This window comes from Aotus nancymaae, unplaced genomic scaffold, assembly GCF_030222135.1.
Source record: "Aotus nancymaae isolate 86718 unplaced genomic scaffold, 86718_ANA_hifiasm-v0.15.2.pri h1tg000041l, whole genome shotgun sequence".
In the NCBI taxonomy this organism is placed as follows: domain Eukaryota; kingdom Metazoa; phylum Chordata; class Mammalia; order Primates; family Aotidae; genus Aotus; species Aotus nancymaae.
Genome location: NW_026988455.1, coordinates 14,245,492 through 14,266,843, shown reverse-complemented (window position 1 = coordinate 14,266,843; position 21,352 = coordinate 14,245,492). Strand labels below are relative to the sequence as shown.

At 38.4% G+C, this 21,352-nt stretch overlaps 1 long non-coding RNA gene across 9 annotated transcripts in view; it reads right to left on the bottom strand.

Annotated features, from left to right (window-relative positions):
- The window catches only part of LOC105718754 (uncharacterized), a 197,541-nt gene that overhangs the window by 37,666 nt on the left and 138,523 nt on the right, over nucleotides 1-21,352 (bottom strand). The gene's annotated exons all lie outside the window — the stretch shown is intronic.

The following is a 21,352-nucleotide window of genomic DNA, read 5'->3' as shown; positions in this document are numbered from 1 at the left end:
TTGAAAGGAAGCAAGAAGGTGCTAAAAGGAGGACAATAAATTTGGTCTAGAAAGCAGGTTAAGATTGGGTTGTGAAAAGTACCATAAATAATACAAAGGAGTTTGGATTTCATTTTCCCCATGGAAAAGTCAGTTTTTAAAGTTCCATATTGCCTACAGGACTAGGTTTTCCAAATACTATTCCTGGCAAGCTAGTTCTAAAGGCTGTTAATAAAAGTTATACCAAAATACCTATGCAGCTTTTAGTTGAAAGGGGAAGGATAATTGTCCGGCACAGATAGTATGACACAGTGGTTATGAGAAATAACATTCATAGAGAATTTTTCTGAAACATGTACAGTCCATCCAGCTCTTAGATAGCGTACATTAAACCAAACTCAACTGCGTACTTAAGCCCAATAATCTGCCTCCTCCTAGAATGGATTTTACCATTCTGTTCTTCTGCAAGATGAGAATGGCCTATGTTGAGAATTGTAAGAAGAAATGGTTTGATTCAACATTTACGAGTGCTACCTTCAAATAGCTGGTTTGTCTTTATCTTAGTGTGTAGGTGCTATAATTGATTGTGTGTCTGTTTTTGCCATAAACACTAGAAAGCTTAGAGTCAAATTTGTGTTTCACTACCAAAGGAGGATCCTTAGAACATTCATTTTGGGGTAATAACTAAACCTAGGATTTTTCTAACTTAAAACAGTTGTATTCCCTTTGCCTTCATCTTTATTTGATCTTATTGCAAGCATTTTTCAATCTCTCTCTGATCCTTTAGTGGGGGAAAACCTGAGATTAAGAAATGTAATGAACATACATCACTTACCACAGCATCTGGCATGCAGTGCATATTAACTAAGGATTTGTTTTTGTTATGGAGATTTTTATCAACTCCACCCATTTCATTTCACAGTCCTGCCTCGTTGACAGAAGATGAAAAGTAGCCTATCTGACCATCAGAAATGTTTTTCAAATTCTACTTTCATGATCTCAAGTTCCATTAAGCACATTAATAAATAGACAGATATTAGCCAAGCAATTACTGATTGCAAGGCCCTGAGCTTTGTGCAGTGAAAGAGACAAATCAGTAAGTCAAAGAGATGGTAAGTGAAGCTTCTGATCTGATTAGGTATGATATCACAATATGTCTCAGGATCCTCATCTGTAAAACAGGAATAATAATATAACCTACCCCATAAAGTCACTGTAAGAATTCTGGCTTCATACATGTAAAGTGAAATGATAGTGCCTGGCACGTAAGTACTCAGTTAATGCCATTTATTTCATTAGCTTTTATTACTGCATATTATCTTTGTGTGTGGGCAACACAAGAATATGCAATCATTAGGGGGTCTGTGTTCAGACATAGGGGAAATTACTTCCAGCTCAAGCTATTCAGGAAGGCTTCCCAGAAGAGGTGTGATCTGAGATAGTCTTGAAGGATAGATAGAATTCAACTAGGCAGAGAGAAACATGGACATTGATCCTTGTGGGAGCCCAGTTTAAAAAGGCAGAGGATGGGGGGATATCCCTTTGGGAAGAGACCTCATGAGGGCAGGGGATTCATGAGGGGGTCTAGCAGGTGGCAAGCCAGGCAAAGGCTGCTGCCTTCTCTTTCCTAAAGGCTCACGTGGTCAACACTGACATCTTGCCTCTTCATGGACCCTTTCCAACCATCTCCAGAAAGAAAATTGGGTGCAGTTCTCTGAAAAACCTCTGAGCACCTTTCTGCCTCCTTTAAGTACCTTATAGTCAACAGGAAAATTTCTTCATGGTGTGGTAATTATAGGGAGCTACAGATACCCTGTCCATTCTCCCACTAAATTCCTACACGTAGACTGAAAAAAACTATGATTCTATTTCAAGCAGGCAAGCGCTTTGGAAAGAAAGTGCAGGAAATGTGAAATGAGAAGGTGGCAGCAGAATTCCCATCTGTGCAGACATTGAAAGTCCTTTATTACGGAATGTGAGAGAGAAATCCGGCGAGTTATGGCAGCTATGGCTGGACTGGCTCCAGTGTGCAGGCTGCAGAAGGCAGCCGCCAAGATGACTGACGCTATCTCAGAGACAAGAGTTCCAGGCTCCTTTTCCACATTTATCTGTTTGTTTAAAGAGAGAAAATGTATTTTTTTTAATATCCCATAGTCTGATATTTATAGGCTTCTTAAAATTTGGAGCAAAAAAACTTCACCAGCTCAAAGTCATTAATTTGGATAATTAAGGATAATTCTTGTAGCAAGAAGAGGAAAACCAATTTTAAACTGCAGTGGTGAAATGTGAATCAATAAGGTCTGTGACAGATTTGATTGATGTGTGCAAGCCAATAAGCCTATTCCCATTGAAGACAGAAGCCTTAAGAGCTGGTGGATGGAGATAACAAGAAAAAAGGAAAATTCCAATTCTAATTTGTTTTTTATACCCTGACTTATTCCAAAATTATTTGCACTTTCTGAAATTCAAGCTGAGAAGTCAAACTATCCAAAGAACACCTGCTGACACAATTGACCATTACATTTCTTTCTTTTTTTTTCTATTGTACTTTGGGCTCTGGGGTATATGTGCACATCCTGCATCCTGCAGGACTGTTGTATAGGTACATACATGCCATGATGGTTTGCTGATTCCATGCCCTCCACGACCATCACATTTCTTAAAGCAAATGCTAAACGTTAGGATAATGGTTGTTCTCTTACTTTTCTCTTCTACCATGCAGCACCATTCTGCGTGGGGAAAAGAGCATCACTCAAACTGGCGATGGACTTGAGTCAAACTTACACTCTCCATTTACATCACCATCCTAAATGCCACAGACAAATATGTTTCACAAAGGGAACTTTTCTGAATTAAAATTTTTATGAAATTATAAAATACAGACATATGCATAAATCATAAATATACAACTTGATGAATTTTTACAGTGTAACAACGTCCATGTATCCAGCACCCAGATCAAGAAATAGAACATTATTGGGCTCCCAGTTGTCCCCTATCAGTTACTCTGTATCTTCAAGGTAACTAATGTCATGATTTCTAATACCATGAATGTAACTTTTGCTTGCTTTTGAGCTTGTATGAATGGAATTATACATCATTGACTCTTTTATGTCTGGCTTCTTTCACTCAACATTATGTTTGTGAGATTCATTCATGTTGTTGTGGGTAGTTGTAATTCATTCAGTCTCGTGTAGGAGTTATTTAAAGTGACATGATTTACTATCCATTCTACATGTATTAGACATTTAGATTATGTTCTGTTTGGGATTAATTCAAGTAATGCTTTTGTAAGCATTCTTGAACATGTCTTGCAAATATTGGGATTATACCCATGAGCAGAATTGCTGGATACATTTTTGAGTGTTTGCTACTTACCGAAAGCTAGGCTATGTGCTAGAATAAAACCACAAAAAGGCCCTGTCTCTGCCTGCAAGGACCTTGGGATCCAGTGAAGGACAGAGATTACTGGCAAATACTATTCCACGTTTGTAGGAGTAATGCACAAGAGTATCTTGAGTTCGATTGGGGTACAGGGGAAGGTGGTGGAGTCAGGATAGGCTTTCCAGTGGAAATGACACTCAAATGAACTTTTGAAGGATAAGGAGGCATTGGCCAGGGGAAAAAGTGCAAAGGCAAAAGGAACAGCATATGGAAAAGCAGAGATGGGTGAGAAAGCAGGTAAAGTCCAGAAACCTCATGTTATGCCACAGAAAAAAGGTGGGAAATGTGTGGTAAAGATGAGGGCTGAGTAGATAACTTGGGGTCCTATAGTGAAGGACCTTGTTCACCACCTAAGAAATACATACATAATTCTGTATGTGAGGGGAGCTACAGAAGATTCTAGAGACATTGAGTGACCAGATCCACTTTTTCTGGTAGTTATATGCAGACTGGACTGGAGAAGGAGAGCCTACAAGCTGGAAAGTGATGTGAATGCATGCTTTGTCTGGAAAGGGGAATGAGGTACGGTATCTTAACAAACAGAAACTAGGTGATTCTTTGAGGAAAGTCTTGCTTTGGCCCAATATCCAAGCCAAAAATCTGGATGGCTTCTACGGAATACGGAGTGTTACAGGGAGAGGGGAAAGGAGCAAGGGAGGTGTGTGTATGTGTGGGTGCCAAGTTTCAATGTGCAGAAACCACACACAGTAATTCATGCAGAAAGCTTTTGAGGCCAGCAGGCCACCTGCTGACATCCAGACTGGTGCAGGCAAGGAGCCCTCTGCTTGAAAGCGGAAAGGGAAAGCATATGTGTGGGGAGTTCAAGCCAAAAAGCAAATTCACTACAACATGAGTCTGCAAAGTGGTGCCAAGATCTCATAGCAGCTTTCCATCCCCTCCGGAGACAGAGATGGAATGCTGAGTTGAGATGAACAAGGTCTAATCCTGCTCAGCTCCCTGCTAGAGTCACAAGAGGATTCTAGAAAGTCTTGTTGTCACTGATTGAAATAATAAATTCAGTAGAGAAATTTTATGTAAATTTTCCTAAAGTGGTGGCTTGGTTGAGCCCAGAAACTTGATGTTAGGCCTAAAAATGGAGACTTGATATAGCAGAGAAGTGAATAAAATAAAATATGGCAGAAAGATGCTGATTACTTCATTAAGTTCAATTTTATATTTAAAAAATAAAATTCTTTCTTGTTTTTCTACGTATAAAATTGGTAATATATTAGGAAGTATAAAAGTTTATGAGAGTTGAAAATATTTGCCCCAAATTCTACTGGCCAAAGAAAACTGGTTAGAAGAGATGTCTTCCAGCCTGCCTGCCTTTCATCCTTCATTCCTTTTTCTTCCTTCCTTTTTTTTCTTTCTTTATTTTAATGTACACATTCCTACCTAGTTGTAAATGTAAAGCAATCTTTATCTTTTGCCATAATTGGCATTATCTCATCTTATTAAAAAAATTTTTATGACCTAAGTTTATATTTTATTTTTATTAAAATATTAAAATTTTCATTGCAAAATGTAAAAGAAAATGCTATGCAAAAAACAAAAAAAAAATAAAAACCACCATTGTCTCTACCACTCAGAGATAATTATTATCAATTCTTACTACATTTTCTTCTTGACATTTTATATGTTCTTACCTATAATTTAACAAAATTATTGTTTTTTATATGGAATTTTGTAATTTTTTATTATTACCTATGTATTATGGATATCTTTTCTAACTGTATCTTATTGTATAGCATCACTTTTATTTAAATAATTTCTACTTTTGGCCACTTAGGATATTCCAATTTTTCATAATATAAGAAATGTTATACTTGTCCTAATTAAAAAATATATAAACACACACACATACACACCCACCCCATGGAATTGCTAAGCAAAAAATAATTTACATGAATTTTTCAGGCTTTGGATACATACTACCAAGTTTTTATGTGAAAAGTACATACTAACTTACACTACTGGCAGCAAAGTGATACACATTTCTCTACGACTTAACCAACACTGGCTATTATTATTAAAGAAAAACTATGTGGTAGTCTTATTTATGGATTCTGACATAAATAAGAAATTATGTCCCTTATTACTAATGAGGTTAGATATTTCTTTATGTGTATATGGCACATTTTTATTTCTTCTTTTTTTGAACTGCCTGTTAAAAGCATAATTTTTATACTGGCATAGTTCTGTCATGTGGATGTACCATTATTTATCTAAGCATTCTCTATTAAAAGGGAAAAAGCAAAGTATATGTGTGAGGAGTTCAAGCCAAGAAAAAATACATTATTATCTGTGTTGGGAACAGTATAACAAGATCTTATTGCCTTCCAACTTTTCTAGAGACTTCCAGAGTTTTACCTATCATATTTAATACTGGAATGAACATCTTTGAGGATAAAGGGTTTTTGTATGTATATGTTTGGGATATTTAAGATAAATTCCTGGAGGTATTGGTGCTAGTTCAAAAAACATGACTATTATAAATGTTCAAATTGTAGCCAGTATTACTTTAATATAAAATTATCCTTTATTATAGCAATTATATAAACCACCGTTAATCTGAGAACAGATGTCTATAAAGGCAAAGTAGACTAAATTCTGGTACTGGCAGATCAAGGTGTCCTTTTGCATTTGATATGAAATATCAAGTAAGATAGGAAGCATATCTTGCCAAAGGTTCCACAAACATGGGATCATTCATTCATCTTGTCACACTAACACATAGGATTGTGGAGTTAGTAGCTGGAACAACATGTCCTTCAATCCAAATCATGCATATGTTAGTGAAGATGGAAGCAGAAATGGAACTGTGAGGTCGAAGACGTTTGAATGCCTTTTCCTTGTTCTTTTTGGACAAGCTTCTGGCACCATATAGCATAGCTCCTCTAGAAATTATTGGGGAAAAATACGCTTTAAAAATTATCCTTGGTGATGATTTCAATTCCTTCATTTTTTTAGTGGGGGAGGCTGTGAAGTAAATTAAAGCCTTGAGATCAGTGTGTGTGAGTATACATATATATATGTCTGCTTATGTATATGGTGGTAAGGAATAAAAGAGTTTTTAAACCTACTTGATGATCCAAAAAGCTTTTTTAATATGTGTATTTCTGAACCTACCTTGGAGCATGGAGTAGAACCATAATATTGTATTTTAATGTGCTTTTCAGATGTTTCTGATAACTGGTCAGACTTGTCTTCTGGTTGCTATTAGGCTGATGTCCCCTGTTATTCTAATAATTTTCCTTTCTTATACTGTCTTTTCTCACCACTTGCTCTCCCACTAGAATTTCTGGTCTTCAGTGTTCTGCACTTCAAATGATGCATCTAGCTGTAGATTTTATATTATGCACTGGACTCGGTGTGCTTCCTCAATCTGAGAATCTGCTTCTGCCTTTTATAAGTTCTGGAAAATTCACAGCCATTTTCACTTAAAATATTGCCCCTTCTCCATTTTCTCCTTTTGAAATTTCCATTAGACCTAAGTTGTAACTTTAATTTAATCTTCCACATCTTTTAATTTCTCTTTCAGATTGTAGCCCTCTTTATCTTTCTCTGCAGCATTTTGGGTAATTTCCTCAGACACAGTTTTCACATCACTAACTCTCTCTTCAGCTGTGCCCAATATGCTCTTAAAGTTGGCCACTATGTTTAATTTTATTCATGATTTTTTTTTATCTTGAATTGTTCTATTTGGTTGTTTTTCAGATGTCCCTGTTCTTTTTTAATGTCCTGGTTTTTCATGAGAGTTTTTATTCCTATCTCTTTAATGAGTGTAAATATACTTAATTCCTAGACAGTTTTAGACTGTTACATTATCTCATGTTCTTAGGGTGCCATTTCTCTCATATGTGTCTGCTGACTCTCCCATATTTGGACTCTATATTTGGTTTGTACTTTTTCATTGTAAATATATTTTCAGCTAGAATATTTCTTCCCTGTGGCATTCCTGTGTACTTTAAGATGTGGTAGTAACATTTTAGACAAGTTTTACATTTGATTCCTCTGGAAACTCCACGAGTTTCACTAGCCTGAAGTATTTACGACATCTACATTAATATATCCATTTGAGATTCCTGTACTATGCAAATAGAGTAAAATTTGGATTCTATACGTATGCACAGCACAGATTTGCTTTCAGAAACAGAGTCTTGCTCTATCACCCAGGCTGGAGTGCAGTGGCTCAATCATAGAAGACTACAGCCTTGAACTCCTGGGTTCAAGCAATCCTCCTGCCTCAGCCTCCCAAGTTGCTAAGACTATAGATGCACTACCATGACCAATTAATTTTTTAATTTTTATATTTTGTAAAGATGGGGTCTTGCTCTGTCCCCCAGGCTGGTCTTGAATTCCTTGCTTCAAGCTATCCTCCCACTTTGGCCTCTCAGAGCTCTGAGTTTTTTTATACTTTAAGTTCTGGGGTACATGTGCAGAACGTGCAGGTTACATAGGTATACATGAGTCATGGTGGTTTGCTGCACTCATCAATCCATCATCTACATTAGGTATTTCTCCTAATGCTACCCCTCCCCTATCCCGCCATCACCTGACAGGCTCTGGTGTGTAATATTCCCCTCCCTGTGTCCACATGTTCTCATTGTTCAACTCCCACTTAGTGAGAACATGTAGTGTTCAGTTTTTTGTTCTTATGTTAGTTTGCTGAGAATGATGGTCTCCAGGTTCATCCATGTCCCTGCAAAGGACATGAACTCATCCTAAACTCTGAGATTTTTGTAAAGATGAGATCTTGCTATGCTGCCCAGGCTGGTCTCAAATTCCTGGCCTCAAGTGATTCCCCTATCTTGGCCTCTCAAAGCTCTGAGATTACAGGCATGAGCCACCATTCCCAGCCAGCACAGGTTTTTAAATTTCTATTTAATGTGAGAAACTCTTTCTCATCCAAATATCTAATCAGTGAGAATTTTACCAGTTGCTTTCTAATACATGAACAATCTGTTTTGTAGTCCCCTTGTATGAGGGGAGCAGGTCTTCAGTTCTAAGTCCTCACCTTTCACAGGCCCAAGGTTAAGTCGTTTATTCTATATGTGTGTTAAAGCCCAATCCATAGCTGTTAGGTCCTATGGCCATATCTGATACCCTCTTCACTGTCTGGCATCAGCTCATGCATTTACCACGCTGGCTATAAGGTTCTTCCTTATCTGTGGCACATGGACATTTCCTCTCTTTTCTTCTTTCTGTTTACCTGTCTCTATCGGCTTTGAATGCAAAATAGTTTTGTTTTATCCAGCAGTTCTATGTGTCTCAGCACATAGAAGCATGTCAGTGTGCTAAGCAGGTAGAGCTAGAAAGCTGTGTCAGTCAGGTTTGTAGACTACTGACTAGTGCAATAGAAATACATGAACTTTGGAACTGAAACCTGAGACTGGGCTATAACTTCAACACTTACCATCTGAGTAAACTGTGCCTAGTCATTTAACCTCTCTAAGCTATATTTTTCTCATCAATAAAATATAGATAATATTAGTACTGGTTTTCATTGCATCGTTTTCCTTATTGATCTAAATTCAATTTTATTTAAATTCAAACCATTTTCTCCATCCCAATTCCTAGAAAATCTAGAGAAGATTGCAATTTTCTTACATATCTTATTCAATATTTTCCCTTATAAAACAAACATGCTATAAAGGAATAAGCAGTTATTGATTGATCTTGTTAATTTCCTTTCCTCAATGTACTTTTCACATACCAATAGACTGAGGAAAACTCTGATAGAAAAGAGACCTAAAATAGGAAAGAAATGATAAATTCCATTTCTTGGTAAATACGCAAGGATGGGGTTGGGGTGGAGTTACATCTCTGTGGAGTTTCACCCCTCACAGTTTTCATCTCTTTTTCTCTCTGCAGTGCAAATGAGTGAAACCTTATATTGGTTTAGACATTCTGCTTGGATAAATGTTTAAGAGCCAATAAATCTGTCAGAGTAGATTTCAGGCTGAGCCAAGGTGAACGGCCTCACAGTAATTCTGCCAGAGCTTCAGGGTACCAGGCAACGTAAGCAGAGAGGTCACCAAATGCCTGCTTACCCCATGCCCAGGAGCAGAGATATGCCACATAGGAATATGAGGAACGTTCCCAAAACCTTGTGTTTGGCATGTGGTAAAATTCTTTGTCAAACAGCAGAGCAGTCAGATTAAAAAAAAAAAAAAAAAAAAAAACAGAGCAAAAAATGATGAAGGCATATAGAAAATAACAGGTCCTCTTAGTGATTCTAGTGGTTTTTAAACTCCAGGTGAAAGTTATTATTCATCATGGAAGGCAATTTGTAGTTATCACTCAACAAGTTTAGGGTACACACCCAAAGGCTATCCACTTTTACCTCATAGACTTACACAAAAACACTAGGTTGTCCATGGCAGTTTAATTTTTTTGTTTTTACTTTTTGTAGCTTGTTTTTAATAATGAAGACCTATAGGTACTGACCTATAGGGATCCCAAAATTAGAAAGCCAATTCAACCAATTATTCCACAGTGTACCTCACAGGCCACAAACCAAGTCCTACTGCACAGAACTTCCTACCGGCATTTTTTTTTTATATCTAACTTTTAAAATATGAACAGATAGCCAAGAACTATATGACATTTTAAGAAAGCCCCCAGCACAAAAGAGAAACACATCAAAGCAGAAGGAAGGAAGAAAGGAAACTCAAAAGAAACAGAGGCAATATACTAAAAGAAGAAAACTTCAATCAAACTATATTTAACGACCTCGGAAATATAAGATAAGCTATTTATCTTTAAAGTCAGGAAGCTAGTAAGAAAAAGAGAGAAATAAGTGGAGGTTATTATTAAAAAATAAAACGTTCTTAGAAATTTAAATATGACAACTAAAACTATGTGTGCATGTGTGTGTAAGATTTGGAAAATAAAGGTAAGAAAATATCTCAAAATATCAAGAAAAATAGAAGGCAAAACAGAAGAAACTAAAAGCCCACTGCAGCAGGCCCAACATCTTACCAATAGGATCTAGAAAAAAATATATCAAGAGAAAGATTAAGGAAAAAATTTTGGACCTGAAGAACATGAGTCCCCATATTGAAAAGGCCTATTCAGCATCTAGCACAATAAATGCAAAAAGACCCAGTTCTGTTGTAAAATTTCAGTACACCAGCAAGATAGTAAAACTTTCAGGAAAGGGAACAATAGGTCACATATACATAATCAAAAATAAAATGGCAGTAAATACTCAGTACTAGCAAGGAAAAATACAAATGTTTTCTGCCATTTAAGACTTAAGAAATCTTCCCTGTCCAGTCTATCATCGATGGGCATTTGGGTTGATTCCACATCTTTGCTATTGTAAACTGTGCTGCAGTGAACATTCGTGTGCATGTGTCCTTATAGTAGAACGATTTATAATCCTTTGGATATGTATCCAGTAATGGGATTGCTGGGTCAAATGGAATTTCTATTTCTAGGTCCTTAAGGAATCGCCATACTGTCTTCCACAATGGTAGAACTAATTTACACTCCCATCAACAGTGTAAAAGTGTTCCTATTTCTCCACATCCTCTCCAGCATCTGTTGTCTCCAGATTTTTTAATGATCGTCATTCTAACTGGGGTGAGATGGTATCTCAATGTAGTTTTGATTTGCATTTCGCTAATGACCAGTGATGATGAGCATTTTTTCATATGTTTACACCATGGAATATTATGCAGCCATCAAAAATGATGAGTTCACGTCCTTTGTAGGGACATGGATGAACATGGAAACCATCCTTCTCAGCAAACTGACACAAGAACACAAAATCAAACACCGCATGTTCTCACTCATAGGCAGGTGTTGAACAATGAGAACACATGGACACAGGGAGGGGAGCACTATACACTGGGGTCTGTTGGGGGGAAATAGGGGAGGGACAGTGGGGGGTGGGGAGTTGGGGAGAGATAGCATGGGGAGAAATGCCACATATAGGTGAAGGGGAGGAAGGCAGCAAATCACACTGCCACGAATGCACCTATGCAACAATCTTGCATGTTCTTCACATGTACCCCAGAACCTAAAATGTAATTAAAAAAATAAATAAAATAAAATAAAATATTAAAAAAAAAGATTTAAGAAATCTTGACCACCCACACACCTTTTCTCAAGAAGTCTTCTAAAAGATGAGCTTCACCTAATGCGAGAAAGACAAAATGATATCCAGAAAATAAGGAATCAACACAGGAGGAAGATGAAAGAAATGCCCTGGAAAATAATGAAAATAAGTCTTAATTTGACAGCTCTACTTAGGATTAGAAAACAAGCAATACAGACGCAACAACAGTCCAGAGGCATACGGAGGAGGAAGAGCTCTGTAAAAAAAATTCAACTAATTGGATTAGCTGGTACAGCTGCTAGTGTAGGTAGTTACACATTCAGGTGCTGTATGTCTTGTGCTTGGGAACATGAGTGCAGGAGCCAGACTGCCCAGGTTCGAGTCTTGGCTCTGCCAGTTACCATCTTATGTGAGCCAATTAATTTCTCTGTGCTTCATGCTTCCCATCTGTACAGGGATTATAGTTACCTATCTTATAAAGTTATTATAAAAAAAATTAAATGTGGTACTGATACTGTGCTGAAAACAGTGTCATGAATATTGCCGGGTGTTAGGGGAAGCAAAGATGATACATACACAGAGAAAACCAAGTCATTTTTTTTAAAAAATGAATAAATTATCAGCTCTAGGGGAAATGATAATTGAACAAGAAAGGAGTTGTAATCATAGTATGTATGCTCCTTGACTCAACAGAAAACATTTCCATTGTCACAATAATACAAACCCTGAAAATTGTGATGTAATAAACTGGAAGGATAAAGGAAGGCCAAAAGGATTTAAGGGAGAAATTGTTATCTACCACAATAGAAGTGTGTAGAGGTAGTATTCTATTTAGAATATGGAATCAGATATTAAAATAAATGGCTAAACACATCTGAAGTAATCCTCAAGGAACAGGACTTGGTTAACTATGGACATTTGGTTAGTATAAATAAATAAAGAGGGAGGGAAGGAAGGAGGGCATATAGGAGGACCTGGTGCTGCTGCAGTGGTTCCAGAGCACCAGGTTCTAAGAGAGGTCTCAAGACTGCAGGGCGTGGTGGAAGCACCCACCATTGAGTCTGCACTGCCAGGGAACATTCCCAGGAAGGGAAGAACGTTCTATTCCACCAACCCATAACATGGGTCTCCATTACCCTGGAAGGGTTTTTCATGTCTGGAAAAGGAACCTGCAGGGATAACCTAATTATGAAGGAGGGAAAACTTGTTGCTTTTACCTCTTCTGCCTAGAACATAAGTTCAGTTTGGCTTGACGCTATGATATCTTTTTGTTTACAAAAAAAAAAAAAATTACATTTTGGTTTGAAATAATATTTCCTAAAACAGCAAGTCACAATACTAAAACTTGACATTTAAACACAGATAACTGACATATTAATAAAGAGATAAATATCCCTGTGGTGCTCTGAAATTAAATGAACAAAAAAGGATTCAGCTAAATAATAATTAAAAAAAATGAAAGAGAAGGCATGCAGGTTGTCTGCATAAGGATAACATTTAAGTGAGGCCTGAATTTGTCAGAGCTCCACAGGATGTGTTAAAGCCATGCCAAACTGTGAACAGCCTGAGGGTTGTGAACATCCAGGTGTCATGACACTTTTCTACATTAGTGACCCATCACCGGATGTGCCTCTCCTTGGGCAGGCCCTGTTGAGGTCCTCAGCCCTCACACTGTCTTTGAGAGCCACATAAAACCACAAGATGAGCCAGCATGGAGGAAAACAATTTATTAGGTATTTTCCTGTCTGGGGGACAGATGTGTTTGGATTTCAATGAAGGAGTTGGAACTTCAACAGCTGAGCTAGAGACAGCTGTTCTAGAAACCCAGAGGGAGACCTAAAGGTCTTGTTTTGTGTTGTATCTTGGCAACACTCCTTGCTATTGCTGACCTGTAGCAAAGGCCCAGTCCTTTGTGACAGGCCTTGAGGCGATCATATTTCCAGTGGTGTCAGGAAGAAACTGTGACACAGTGACAGGAACTCCTTGCTTGGGTCACAGAAACACCAAGACACCACCTAAGCATGAAATCTCACACACAATATAAGCAAGTAGACATTTTAAGGCAGCTATGGGAAATGATAATTTTGTACGAAGCAAAATAAGTGCAGATTAATTTTTTTAACATGTAAAATTCTGAGCCAAATGGCTCTGGATTTATAATTCCCATGGATTTTGGTGCTTTCAATAATGAGCAGGAGAATGGTATTTGGGGTTTCAATCCTTTAAGCATTTCTCTATAAAACCAATTCATGCTAGCCTTTTTTTTTTTCCTAAAAAAAAGCATTTTAGTTTACTTTCTCACTTTGTCCCCTAGGTTAGACGATTAAAAAAAAAAAACAGTTTAAAAAAAAAAAGAAGGGGCAGGGGAAGGGGAGAGATTGAGGAATGGAACAAATATTTATGAAATGCCATTCTGTGTGGGCATCGTGGGAGAAGCTTTGCCCACACAATCATAAAAATTACCATAATTCTAAGCCAGGAATTATTATTATGATACCCATTTTAAACATAAGCTGAAACTCATTGTGAAATATGTTTAAAATCACAAGGCTAATGTGCAGCAGAGCTGAGATTAAGATGAGGTCTGAGTGTCTAATCTATACCTTTTCCCCATATCTGCATTCCAGTGTTCATGGAAGCCTTCTTCACAGTAGCCAAGCGACGGAACTAACTTACGTGTCCATCAGTGCATGAAGCAATAAAGAAAACATGGTCTATATACACAACATAATACTATACAGCCTTAAAATAAGAAATTCCGTCATTTGTAACAACATGCATGAAACTCACAGACATTATATTAAGTGAAATAAACCAGGCACAGAAAGACAAGGCACCATCTCACCTATGTGTGGAATCTAAAAAATTGAAACCCATAAAAGCAAAGAGTAGAATGGTGGGCACTCGGGGCTGAGGAAAGGGTGAGTGGGGAGATACTGACCAAAGGTTATAAAATTTTAGTTAGATAGGAGGAATATGTTCAAGAAATCTATTGAATAACATGATGACTATTGTTAATAACAATGTATTATATACTTGAAAATGGCTGAGAGTAGATGATATTCTCACCACATACAAAAAAGTATGAGAGAATACATATGTTAATTAGCTCAGTTTACACATATTTCAAAACAGCATGTTATACATCATGAATGTATATGATTTTAGCATATATATACATACTTACTAAAATTATTACTAAAAGATGTATAAATAAGTGAAGAAAGAAAGAAAAAAAACTATGCTCTTACCTTTTGACTATGTTTCTTTTCATAAACTTCAAACACAGACCTTTGCTTTCTCTTATGCAGTAAGGCAGCGCTGTCACTAACAGAGGTAATACATTCCTTTAACTCATGTAAGCCATATAGGATAGTCCATAAATTAAAACTGTGAGAGTAAATGTGCTTATCTCTAGTTTATTAATTAAGATTCTTGCTGTGACACATTTCTCTCTTTTGCCAAGTATTCTAAAATCTTCCTTATTCATTGCTTCTCATCTTGCCCAAGTAAAATTGGCAAGCACTGTTATCCTCACTTAATAACACAAGTTACCCAGGGAATAGCCTGGAGTAGAAGCTATGATGCCCAGAGCTTATGGATAAGCACTCTGAGTCCTCTGTCTGGACTCAGTGAAGAATTCAGAGGTCTGTTTGGTAGAAATTCAGTTAAGAGTCTGGCAGATTTGATTACTTCAGAGCTGTGGTTTCCAGGACACACTACCTTTGCCTGTTTTCCTCCTGGGATTGCTTCTTTTTAGAGGGAATCTTCTTATTCCCCTAACTTTTTAGAGTTGGTATAATATGCAGTTCTGGTCTCAGCCTTCTCCTTGATTAATCTCTTTATTCATTTAGCCAAAAAGTATTTGAGCTTCTATTACATGTATATGTCAATCACCTTTTGACTTACAGGCCTATTTCAACCCCTACTGTGGTTCTACATCCTGTTAAACAGCAAGCTCTTCCTTCACTGTCCCACAACCCTAAGGGTGACAGCAGCTTCCAGCTGCTACTAATCGCTGGGCTGCCTCCTTACTCCTTGTAGGGCTTTCCAGCTTCTCTACCACCCTTTTAACCACGTATCTGCATTAAATCCAATCTGTTTGAATGACCTAGGAAGTTATTTTCCCAGCTGGATCTTGATGGGTACAAACTGTAAGGCCGGTCGCCTCGCCGGGAGCTCAGACACACCCCCCACCCCCGGGAGCTCAGACACACCCACACCCCCTCCCTCTCTGGGAGCCCGCATATGCCCCATCTGCGCCTGGAAACCACGTCATTATTCCACGCCCACTTCTGCACTCGGCACCCAAATCTGCAATTGACACTAGGCTCTGCACTCGGCACCTAGCCAGCCGTTGAAGAACTCCGCCAAAATGCAAAAGAAGTCTTGTAAATCTACCCAATAGCAGTCGAGTCTTGTAAATCTACCCAATAGCATTTGAGTCTCGTAAAGCTACCCAATAGCAGTTGAGTCTTGTTAAGTCTACCCAATAGCATTCAAACCCTGCCTACCTGCCAATAGCAAGCTTGCCCCACCCATGCCCTGCTCTTCCACAACCAGTCGAACACCTCCACTCCCTATAAAACCCCACGTCTGAGAGGAGTCCGTGTGACTTCTCCGGTTCCTCCTGTTGGACTGCAGAACCTCGCCCGGAAGCTGAATAAATTCACATTGGATCTTCTTGTGCTGGTCTCAGTTTCCTCATTTTAAACTCGGCAATAACCCTTACACAAACAGCATTCTTAGTGACAAGTTACAGAAACAAACTTTGACATTTTGGCAGGAAATAAATATAATATAAAGATACTGGAGAGCTCAAAGAATCTCTGAGAGGATCAAAGAACCAGGCTGGGAGACCACAACGGAAGGGGCACTGCTCAAAAATCTCAAAGTAGAAGTGCTCTGGCGAAGCCACCATTACTGCCATGCTCCATGTCTTTGGTGGCACCACATGTCACCAACACTGGATTCTGGAAGCTAACATTCAGATTGTTGTATCTTCCACCATCTGTCAACAGAATCAATTCTGGGCATTTCCTACCTCTTCATGACTAGCTTCCAGTTTAGAGACTGGGGTTGCTGTGCCTGATTGGCAAAGTACAGGTCAAGTGCCTAACCCTGGCTGCAAGGACAGCTGGAGATGCAAGTGTATCTGACATTTTCAGTTCCCATCATGGGAGACGGGCTCTTTATAGGCAGGGATATTCCCTAAAAATAGTACAGGGATTTAGATGCTTATAGGACATTTTATTTTGAATAGACCCTGAGACAAGGATTGAAGTATAAATGGCAGAGGGGGAATCCCAGGAATCACTGGTAAGGAAGTGGGAGAAGTAAGACAAAAGAGAAAACAGTCAATGGAAAGAAAATTATTGATCAAGTTTCTGCTATGAGTGACTAGAATTAAATACTACTGGGGAGATTCTGGGAGTCAGTGTAGAACACACATCTTGGAGCTGTCTCACCCAGGGGCTAGGGAGCTGGTGTACTTCTCCACCACCTGTTATCTGACACTGTTGAAAGAATCTGGAGGCAGGCTTCACTCCCTCACGTTTCCCACCTCCCTTCCTCTTGCATGAGCTGAATGGGCCTCAACAGCTAGAGAAAACTTTCAGACAGATAAATGTAGGCACTGGAAGTTGAATGTTGGGCAGGTGTGATCTGGAAAGGAAAGGGAAAAAGGAGGGGGCCACATCTGCTGCAGGAGATGAGATGACTAAAAGTCCACAAGCACCAGGAACCTGGGAGCATCAAGGGTACGGCAGCGAGCGAGAGAGAAGCATTCCTGGCCTCACTAAGCCGGTGGACTCCAGGTTCAGACATGTAAACAGGCAAGTACAATAGAGTGGGTAAGAGCAACAGAGGCAATACAGGGAGCTAGAGCTACACTTCTGGCCTCCAAGACCCAGGAGGATGGGGCCAGCATCCTACTCATTTTTCAACATTGCCTATAGTAGTATACATTTAATACGTGTTTTCTGGCCCTACACTGAATTATCAGGTACATTTCTGATGCATTATATTTATTGTCTCTGTTTCTTACTATGACCCAATAAGGAAGGTGTGTCCCCATTTTACAGTGGAGGAAATTAAAGCACTCCTAATTCCTCTTAACTGCCTTACTACTAACATCCTTCACATCTCAGCTTTGATGTAATCTCTCTGAAAGGCCTGCCTGCACCATGTGCCCCCATTTCCAAGCTGAAGTTATCTTTATCACAGAACTTATCTTCTGCTTTGTAATTGGCAACTCATTCTCATGAATTCTCATGAGCAGAGCTCTTTAAGAGCAGGAACTGTGTCTGTGTTGTTTAGCAATGTATACTCAGCATCTAGGATTGTGCTGGCACATTTCATTTACGACAATCATTTTTGAATGACTTGAATAAGTGACTAAGGCTCAGAGACATTAAGTAATGTGACCAGTCACAAAGCTAAGAGGTGGCACAACTGAGATTTGAACATTTTGCTGAGGGATAAGCAATTTAATCCATTTATAGCAATCAGAAAATTTCAGTTGGATTAAATGCTGGTATTTTTAGGTCAAAAGTAATGGGTAGGGAGTCTAAGAACTTCTCATAATCTCATAATTCCTCATCAGGCTGAGGAATTATGAAACAGAACTGTGAACCCAAAGCTAGAAGAAGGTTCCTAGAGGACAAGATTCCTTATCCAAACTTTGCCTGGACTGGACAACATTTAAAATTCTCTCTTTAGGCTGAGTGCAGTGGCTTACACCTGTAATCCCAGCACTTTGGGAAGCCGAGGCTGGCGAATCACAGGGTCAGGAGATGGAGACCATCCTGGCTAACACGGTAAAACACCATCTCTACTAAAAATACAAAAAAAAAAAAAAAAAAAAAAAAAAAAAAAAATTAGCGGGGCGTGGTAGCATGTGCTTGTAGTCCCAGCTACTTGGGAGGCTGAGGCAGGAGAATCGCTTGAACGCAGGAGGTGGAAGTTGCAGTGAGCCAAGATCGCGCCACTGTACTCCAGCCTGGGTGACAGAGCCAGACTCTGTCAAAAAAAAAAAAAAAAAATTCCCTTTAATTTAACATTTTAAGATTCTAAGTTTTAACCTAATCTCTAGGCAAAAGGAAAAGTGTTCCTTCTAGCACCAATAACTAATTGACCTCATCAGCTTACTAAAATAACTTTAAAATATTAGAGATAATTTTAAGGTACCTGATATGGTTTTTTTTTGCTCCTTTAGACACTGCAGAAAAGTCTTCTCAAACTCACACTTGTCAGACATACACAGAGCCACATTCAAAATAAAGAGGATGGGGGAGACAATGGTTTGGAAATCAAAGGAATTCTTGTTCTGCCTTATTTGTCCAGACAATATTCTCACTCCCTCATTTTTGCCAAGTCAATGAGAGCCATCTATCATTTAATCATGCACTTTGCACATACCATCAATTCTAAAATGCCCAAGAAGCAACATAGATTCAATAACGGCCTTTTGGTACTAGGGGTGAGGATGGGAGGTGGGGGTGGGGAAGTGGGAGATGAAACAGACAGGAAACACTCAATGAAATGTTCATTGAAATTACAATGTACACATCCTGATTTCAGACTGCTAACATGTCCCACTAAGAAAGGCTTAGAATTGAAAAAATATGCTAATTAAACAAAATTATCAAGTGATATTTATAAAGTGCCTACATATTTTATCCATATGATATTTCTAGATATAACTAAAAAATAGTGGGAACAACAAAAGGAAGTTTCACATAATTGCATGTTTTTAGGAGATAAAATGCATTTTAAATTTTCCTTGAAGCGTTTAGAGTATTAAGATTTGTTTCTCAAACTAATAAATTTAAAAGTTAACAGACCCATCAATACATATATATATATAATGTGGGTGCTTGGATAATCGGTGTGAGCTTTCTTGGTAAAAGCTGAAGTGGGGTTTAATTTCTACTTCAGCACTTTTTCTTCTGGAGAAAAATACGTTTGTGCCCCATCATCCTTCAAATGAAAATTCATACATGCAGCAAATCAAATTAACTGTTAATCAGTCATCCCTTTGACTTGATCACTGATTCAGAAACGCAGAAGTGAACACTGCATTGTATTTCATCTGGTTTTTACCACTTCGCTAGTTTCCAGCCGAGTCCTGCCACAGTGCTTACCAACAGGATTGAAATAACAGCCAATAGCAAAACAGCCTTGTGAAAGGATCAGCATTTCATGAATCCCTCAAGGATCTCAATATACAATCCAAGATGTCACAATGAGAATCAAAAGCAGGACAAAAACATTTGATTACCGAGTTAAAAGAAGGTGTGAAAGAAATCACTAAGATCAAGAATACATATATGAAATTTACATTGTGTAGTGGAGGGTTACAAAATGTATGGCACTGATACTCTGCTGCCCAATCTTATGCCCACAGCTAAGTCCTAATCAGCTCCAGAGCCAGATGCAGCCTCAGAATATATCTTAGCACATTTCTTCAAAAAGCCACTCCAGATAATTGGCCCTAGGATCAAGACTGAATTCTTTACTTCTGTCACTGAATACTGAATATTTCTCTTATATATATATATACACATTTCTTTTTTTATTGCAATTGCACTTTAGGTTCTGGGGTACATATGCAGAACATGCAGGATTGTTGCATAGGTACATACAGGGCAATATAGTTTGCTGCCTCCGTTCCCCCATCACCTATATCTGGCATTTATCCCCATGTTAACCCTCCCCAACCTCCCTACCCCAAGCTGTCCCTCCCCATTCCCCCTCAACAGACCCCAGTGTGTGATGCTCCCTTCCCTGTGTCCGCGTGTTCTCATTGTTCAACACTCACCTATGAGTGAGAAAATGCGGTGTTTGATTTTCTGTTCTTGTGTCAGTTTGCTGAGAATGATGGTTTCTAGATTCATCCATGTCCCTACAAAGGACATGAACTCATCGTTTTTTATGGCTGCATAATATTCCATGGTGTATTTGTGCCACATTTTCCTTGTCCAGTCTATCATTGATGGGCATTTGGTTGGTTCCAGGTCTTTGCTATTGTAAACAGTGACACAATGAACATACGTGTGCATGTGTCTTTATAACACAATGACTTACAATCCTTTGGATATATACTCAGTAATGGGATTGCCGAGTCAAATGAAATTTCTATTTCTAGGCCCTTGAGGAATCGCCACACTGTCTTCCACAATGGTTGAACTAATTTACACTCCCACCAACAGTGTAAAAGTGTTCCTATTTCTCCACATCCTCTCCAGCATCTGTTGTCTCCAGATTTTTTAATGATCGTCATTCTAACTGGTGTGAGATGGTATCTCAATGTAGTTTCGATTTGCATTTCGCTAATGACCAGTGACAATGAGCATTTTTTCATATGTTTGTTGGCCTCATAACTGTCTTCTTTTGTAAAGTGTCTGTTCATAGCCCTCGCCCACTTTTGAATGGGTTTGTTTGTTTCTTGTAAAGCTGTTTTAGTTCTTTGTAAATTCTGGATATAAGTCCTTTGTCAGATGGGTAGATTGCGAAAATATTTTCCCATTCTGTTGGTTGCTGGTTCACTCTAGTGATTGTTTATTTTGCTGTGCAGAAGCTCTGGAATTTAATTAGATCCCATTTGTCTATTTTGACTTTTGTTGCCAATGCTTTTGGTGTTTTAGTCATAAAGTCCTTGCCTATGCCTATGTCCTAATGATTTTGCCTAGGTTTTCTTCTAGGGTTTTTATGGTGTTAGGTCTTATGTTTAAGTCTTTAATCATCTGGAGTTAATTTTAGTGTAAGGTGTCAGGAAGGGGTCCAGTTTATGCTTTCTGCACATGGCTAGCCAGTTTTCCCAACACCATTTATTAAACAGGAAATCCTTTCCCATTGCTT